We start from the raw sequence: 7,643 nt of genomic DNA on the forward strand, positions 1-7,643 counted from the left end.
GGATAGAGCACCGGCCCTGGATTCAGGAGTACCTGAGTTCAAATCCGGCCTCAGACACTTAACACTTACTAGCTGTGTGACCCTGGGCAAGTCACTTAAACCCAATTGCCTCACTAAAAAAAAATTTAAAAAATCTGTAGAGCAATTTGGAACTATGGCCAAAGGTCCATAAAACCATGCATACTCTTTGACCTAGTAATACCATTATTAGGTCAGTATCCAAAAAGAGATAACAGAACAAAAAGTTAAAGGACCTATATGTACAAAAAATATTTATGGCAGCCCTTTTCTGGTGCAAAGAATTAGAAATTGAGGAGATGCCCATCAATTGGGCAATGGCTGAACAAATTGTAGCATGAGATTACGGTGGAGCACTATTGTGCTGCAAGAAATGATGAGCAGGATGCTCTCAGAAAAACCTGGAGAGATTTACATGAGCTGATGTAAAGTGAGATGCACTGCATACAAAGTAACAGCAATATTGTAAGATGATCAGCTGTGAATGACTTGGCTATTCTCAGCAATGCAATAATTCAAGACAACTCTGAAGGACTTACAAAAAATGTCATCCATTACCAGAGAAAGAACTGATGGTGTCTGAATACAGATTGAAGCATATTTTTAAAAGTTTCTTTTTCTTAAGTTCTTTTTGTCTGTTTTCTTTCACAACCCGACTAATGTGGAAATGTTTTGCATGACTACTACACCTGTATAACTTACATTGAATTGCTTGAGTTCTTAAGTGGGGGGTGGAGAGGGAGGAAAGGAGGAAGAAAATTTGGAACACAAAGTTTTAGAAATGGATATTAAGATTGTTTTTATATGTAATTGAGGTAAAAGTAAAATTCTAAATAAATGGAAAAAAATTTTAAAAAGAAAGGGAAAAAAGATATTTAAGAATAACTTTCTTCCCTTAGACTCTCTAAAAATGTACTTTTCTGCCCTTTGTGAATTGTCCCTTTTGGACCAGAACTTATTCACATTAGGAGGTGGACTGTTTACTTAAGATTAGTTAGATTGCAAAAATATTTCCTTGTAGATCTTAAAATATTTAGGATGCCAAAGTTGGGATAATTTAATATCTCTGTGATATCCTGTAGATATTTGTTGTTGTTCAGTCATGCTGGACTCTTTATGACCTCATTTGGGGTTTTCTTGGCAAAGAAACTGGAATGGTTTGCATTTCCTTTACCAGCTCATTTTACAGATGAAGAACTGAGCAAACAGGATTAGGTGACTTACCCAGGGTCAATCTGAGATCCAATTTGAACTCAGGTCTTAATGATTTCAATCCTGGGGCTCTATCCACTGCCCTCCTATAGACAAGAGGGATGCAAGACTGAGGTATACAGACCTGACTAGACACCTGAATCCTGTATCAGTCAATTGTCCACTGTTTTTCCCCTATAGCACCAATCTCATTCCCTTCCAATCCTCATTTTATCTCCTCTGACACTACTCCCTTCCTTTCCTTCTGCTTATCAACCTTTATCTCAACTATTGTTTCCTTATTCTAAAGTTCTGTTCAATCAATCAATTAAAAAATGCTTATCAAGAACCTCTTACAGTCTAGGCATCAGGTGAGGTGTGCTAGGCACTGGTGATATAATCAGTGAAACAATCCCTACTCAGAAGTTTACATTCTCGTTTTGTTGTTGTTAATTACCATGTTCTTCCCCCGTCTTCCCACTTCTATTCCTTCATCACAGTTCCTAGGAATACGGGGTGATCGTAGGGTTTTTTTGTTTGTTTCGTTTTTGTTTTGTGGGGCAATGAGGGTTAAGCGACTTGCCCAGGGTCACACAGCTAGTAAGTGTCAAGTGTCTGAGGTTGGATTTGAACTCAGGTCCTCCTGAATCCAGGGCTGGTGCTTTATCCACTGCACTACCTAGCTGCCCCCTGATCATAGGTTTTTAACTTTAGAGCTGGAAATGACCTAGTAGGTCATCTAGTACAACTCCCATTTTGTAGATGAGAAAACAGACTCAGAAAAGGAATGACTTGTTTAATACCACACAGGCAGTAAGAGGCAGAGCACACCTGACTCCTGATCCTGTGCTTTAATCATGCTGGTAGAGTTTTAAAATTGTACCGCATTTCCTCTTCTGAATTTAACATCAAACAATACAAACATCATATGTAAAATAAAATGAACATTTCCATATGCAAAGTAGAACAGGAGATGATTGTTTGTAAAACTATGAGTCTTAATGGACAGTTTTTTCTTTTAGGTACAATTCATTATGCAACTTTCAAAGCTGTCCTGACTGTTTCCTAGTTTTACTTCTGTTTTGTTCAGTACACTTAAAAATACCCTCTTTTTAATGACCCTCTTTTTAAAAAATAATCCCATCAATCATATTTAAACTTTTTCTTTGGCCTGATATGAAAAGAGAAAAACAAAACTCATAACAAAATTGTCTAGTCGAGCAAAACAGATTCCCACATTGGCTGTGTCTGAAAAAATGTTGTGTCTCAGTCTGTACTTTGAGTCCATCATCACTCTCAGGAGGTGGGTGGCATATTTCATCGGTCCTTTGAAATTTTTGGTCAGAGTACTTAAGTTTTTTAAAGTCTTTTTGTTATGATGTTGTTACTATATAAATTATTTTCCTTTTTCTTCTGACTTTACTTTTTATCATAAAAATATTTTATTATTTTCTAGTTACATGTAGAGATAGTTTTCAACATTTGTTTTTATAAGATTTTTAGTTTCAAATTTTTTTCCCCTCTCTCCCCTCCCTCTCCCCTCCCTAAGACAGCAAGAAATCTGATACAGGTTATATATGCACAATCACATTGAACATATTTCTGCATTAGTCATGCTGTGAAAGAAGAATCAGAGGAAAAGGGAAAAACCTCAAAAAAGGAAAACAAAAAAGTAGAAATAGTATGGTTCAATCTGCATCTAGATTCCATAGTTCTTTTTTTCTGGATTTGGAGAGCATTTTCCAACATGAGTCCTTTGGAACTATCTTGTACCATTGTATTGCTGAGAAGAGTCAAGTCGATCACAGTTGATCAACACATAATGTTGTTGATACTGTGTACAATGTTCATCTGGAAAAACAAAAGTCCAAGTATATAATGGGAATTAATGAAAAATATGAAAGCAAGTGTTCTAGCAGAACCAGATGTCAAACTGTATTATAAAGTGGTAATTATAAAAAAAAAATCTGGTACTGGCTAAGAAATAGAGAGGTAGATCAACGGAATAGAATAGCTAGAAATTACACAATAGTAAATGATTATAGAAATCTAGTATATGATAAATCCAAAGATCCAAGCTTTTGGAACAAAAACTCATTGTTTAACAAAAACTGCTGGGAAAAATGGAAAACATTACGGCAGAAACTAGGTATAGACCAACATCTCACACCATATACCAAAATAAGGTTAAAGTGGGTACATCATTTACACATAAAGGATGTGTTAAGGGCTAAAATTCTAGCTAGTCTGTCTAAAATATTTAATGAGTGGTCGCCAATAAATTATAAGCTTTAGCAAGAGTTAGACTTTTAAGCATTTATTAAGGAGAATAAGAATTTGGTAAAGAGAGAGAAAGGCCTAGATTCCTATCTATTAAAGGGAGAGCACATTTCTAGCTCTGCTCTCCACCCGAGTCCAGAGGAAAGAGAGCGAGACTGAGCGCCAGTCTCTTCCTTCCTCCTCCCACTAGCCCGCGTCACTTCCTGACACCAAAGAAAAGACTCTTGGTCTTGCCCTCAAAGACCTTCGCTTCATGGGCAGAACTCTTCTACAGTAAGTCTCCAGCAGGTGGCGTCATTCCAATCGTTACAGATGATATCATAAGCAAATTAAGGGAACATGGAATTGTTTATCTGTCGGATTTATGGGCAGGGGAAGAATTTAGGACCAAAGAAGATAGAGAGATTAAAATTAAATGTAAAATAGATAATTTTGATTATATACAATTAAAAAGCTTTTGCACAAACAAAACCAATGTAACTAAGATTACAAAGGAAGTAGAAGACTGGGAAAGAATTTTTGAAACAAATATCTTTTATAAAGGCTTCATTTCTCAAGTATATAGAGAACTGAGTCAAATTTATAAAAAATACAAGTCATTCCCCAATTGATAAATGGTTAAAGGATATGAACAGGCAGTTTTCTGGCAAAGAAATCAAAGCTATCTATAATTATATGAAAAAATGCTCTAGATTATTAATCAGAGAAATGCAATTTAAAACAACTCAGAGGTATCACCTCACACCTATCAGAATGACAAATATAACAAAAATGGGAAATATTGGATGTTGGAGGGGATGTGGGAAAGGTGGCAAGCTAATCTACTGTTGCTGGAGTTGTGAAAAGATCCTACCATTCTGGAGAGTAATTTGGAACTATGCCCAAAGGGCTATAGAACTGTGCATACTCTTTAGGATCCACCAATACCACTGCTATGTTTATATCCCAGAGATATCCCCCAAAAGAGAAAAAGACCTATTTGTACAAAAATATTTATAGCAGCTCTTTTTGTGGTGGCTAAGTATTGGAAATCAAAGGAATGCCCATCAATTGGGGAATGGCTAAACAAACTGTGGAATATGATAGTGATGGGATAATATTGTGCTATAAGAAATGACAGGCAGGATGACTTCAGAAAGGGCTGGAAAGACAGGTATGAAATGATATATTGTGAAGTGAGCAGAAGCAAGAGAACATTGTACACAGAGACAGCAATATTGTTTGATGAAGAACTGTGAATGACTTGACTATTTCAACAATACAATGATCCAAGAAAATCCCAGAGGACTATTGATGAAACATACTATCCACCTCCAAAGAAAGAACTGATATTGATGGAATAGAATGAGGCATGCTATTTTTCACTTGCATTTTTTCTTTTAATTAAGTTTGCTTGTACAAAATGACAAATATGGTAATGTTTTACATAATCATACATGTATAATCCATATATGATTGCCACCTGGGAGGTAGGGAAAGAGGGATAAAAATTGGAACCCCAAACTGTAAATAAAAAGTTTATTATTTAAAAAAAAGATGAATGGTTTTTAAAAATAAATTCCATGAGGTTATCCTCCCTTTTCATAAATAGAAAAAGAAGAGAAAGGGTCGAGCATATTAAAGGCTTGTGTCTATAGCCCCTTCTTTCCATATCCCCTATTCTTTTCCCAGCATTCTCCCCAGAGGCAAAGTAAAACAATGGTTAGACCTGGAGTCAGAGGAACCTGCATTCAAATCTGGACTCTGCTATTTATTACCTGGGTACCTGGGTAGAGAGTGACTTAACTTCTTTGAGCCTCAGTTTCCTTATATGTAAAACAATGAGGTTTCACTAGATCATCTTTAAGGTCCTTTCCAGTTCTTAATTTTTTTTATCTTATCCCATTTCTTTCGCCCCAGTATCTCTTTAACTTTTACTTTATTTCCAGCAGTATCTGTTCCTCTTTTCCTAGGACCTATCTTTATTTCAGTAAGCTTACCTCTATCTGGATGCATTATTAAGTACTTGCTGTGTGTTAAACACGGGGAATAAAAAATGGGAAAAACTAGAAAGCTTCTTCTCTCGAGGGGTTGACAATTGGGGAAGACAACACATTAAAAAAAGTTTAGGTGAAGGTGAGGTGGAGAAAGACATGGAAATCCTAAGGATGCAGGACAAGGACAAATGACAAGGACCAGGAGTTCTTAGGTAAAGTCAGTAGGGCAGATGACAATGCTGGTGGGTTGAAAGGAATAGAGAGCAGAAGACAAGGTCTATTGGTCTGTCATCTTACTAATTGGAGACTTCCATCTATTTCATCAAAGTCTGTGTGTGTGTGTGTGTGTGTACAAAGTAGCAGTCCAGATGGAGTCTAGGTGGCCCCTGTTGGAGGAGGAAGTAAGAGAGGAAGGGTGCTCCTGCCTTCACTCCCTCTTTGATCTCAATCTTTATATATGTGGTCTTCTATCTTTCAGTCCCTATTTCCCTTGCTCAGTTTCCTCATATGGGTCCCTACCTTGCTCCATAGTAATTCTCCCTCTCATTCCTTCTATCCATTTTCTCACCCCATTTTAACTCTGTTCCCATGTCTGTGCCTTACTAATACCTCAATCCCTGATTTTCCTCTTCCTTAATCTAAGCCCTTCACTTTAGTCCCCATATGCCCCATTTCTCTTGTCCTAGTCTTCCATTTCTCAATTCCTATTATTTGAGTATTCCCATACCTCAGCCCTAATTAACCATCCACAGTCTCCCCATAATCCTCATAATCAACTCTCTTTCCCCTATCTCTCATGGTGATCTCATAGGCTCCCATTGGATTAAATATCTTGGTAGTGATTCCCAGATCTATATTTCCAGTCCTAATCTTTCTCCTGAGCTGCAGTCCCATATTACCAATTGTCTTTTTTTAATGTTTATTTTTTTGTTTATTTTTACATATAAGGTATTTTATTTTTTCCGTTACATGTAAAGATAGTTCTCAACTTTTGTTTATACAAGCTTTACAATTTCAGATTTTTCTCCTCCCTCCCCTCCCTCCCCCCCTCCCCTAGACAGCAGGTAATGTGATATAGGTTATATCTATATATCTATACATATATATATACACACACATAATAACATTAATCCTATTTTTGCATTAATCCTGTTACAAGAGAAAAAATCAGAGCAGTGATGCAAAACCTCAAAATAGAAAAAAAACCACAACAGCACCCAAAACAAAAGAAATAGTATGGTTCAATCAGCATCTATACTCCACAGTTTTTTTTTTTTTTCTTGGATTTGGAGATCCTCTTCTATCATGAGTTCCCTGGAACTCTTCTGTACCATTGCATTGGTGAGAAGAATATAGTCCATCACAGTAGGTCAACACTCAATGTTGATGATACTGTGTACAATGTTCTTCTGGTTCTGCTCATCTCACTCATCATCGGCTCACGTAAGACCCTCCAGGTTTCTCTGAACTCCTCCTGCTCATCATTTCTTACAGCACAGTAGTATTCCATTGTATTCATATACCACAACTTGTCCAGCCATTCCCCAATTGATGGGCACCCCCTCAACTTCCAATTCCTTGCTACCACGGAAAGAGCAGCTATAAATATTTTTGTACATGTGGGTCCCTTTCCCCCTTCTATGATTTCTTTGGGAAAAAGACCTAAAAGTGGAATTGCTGGGTCAAAGGGTATGCACAGCTTTATCACCCTTTGGGCATACCAATTGTCTTTTGAACATTTCAGCCTGGATATCTCATAGGCATCTCAAACACATGTATAAAACAACTCACTATCTGTACTCCCAAATCTCCCTCTCTTCCAATCTTTCCTATTACTGAAGAGGATACTACCACCTCCCACCAGGCTCCTAATAATAATAATGATAATAATAATAATTTCTCATATACATCCCTTTCTCTCAACTCACCACCCTTAGTTCAGACCCTCATCACTTTTCTTCTATATTATTGCAATGACCTCCTTGACAACGGTCTCCCTGTCTTAAGTTTCTCCTTCAATCTATCCTCAATTGAATCCAAATGATTTTCCTGAAGTGCAGGTTTGACCTTGTCACCCTTTTACTCAAGAAATCCCATTAGCTCTCTCTTATTTTCGGGATCAATTATAGTATCCTCTATTTGGCACTGACTCAATTTCACCCCCTCTATGATCCAGAG

The sequence above is a fragment of the Dromiciops gliroides genome, chromosome 1 (assembly GCF_019393635.1).
Source record: "Dromiciops gliroides isolate mDroGli1 chromosome 1, mDroGli1.pri, whole genome shotgun sequence".
Taxonomy (NCBI): Eukaryota; Metazoa; Chordata; class Mammalia; order Microbiotheria; family Microbiotheriidae; genus Dromiciops; species Dromiciops gliroides.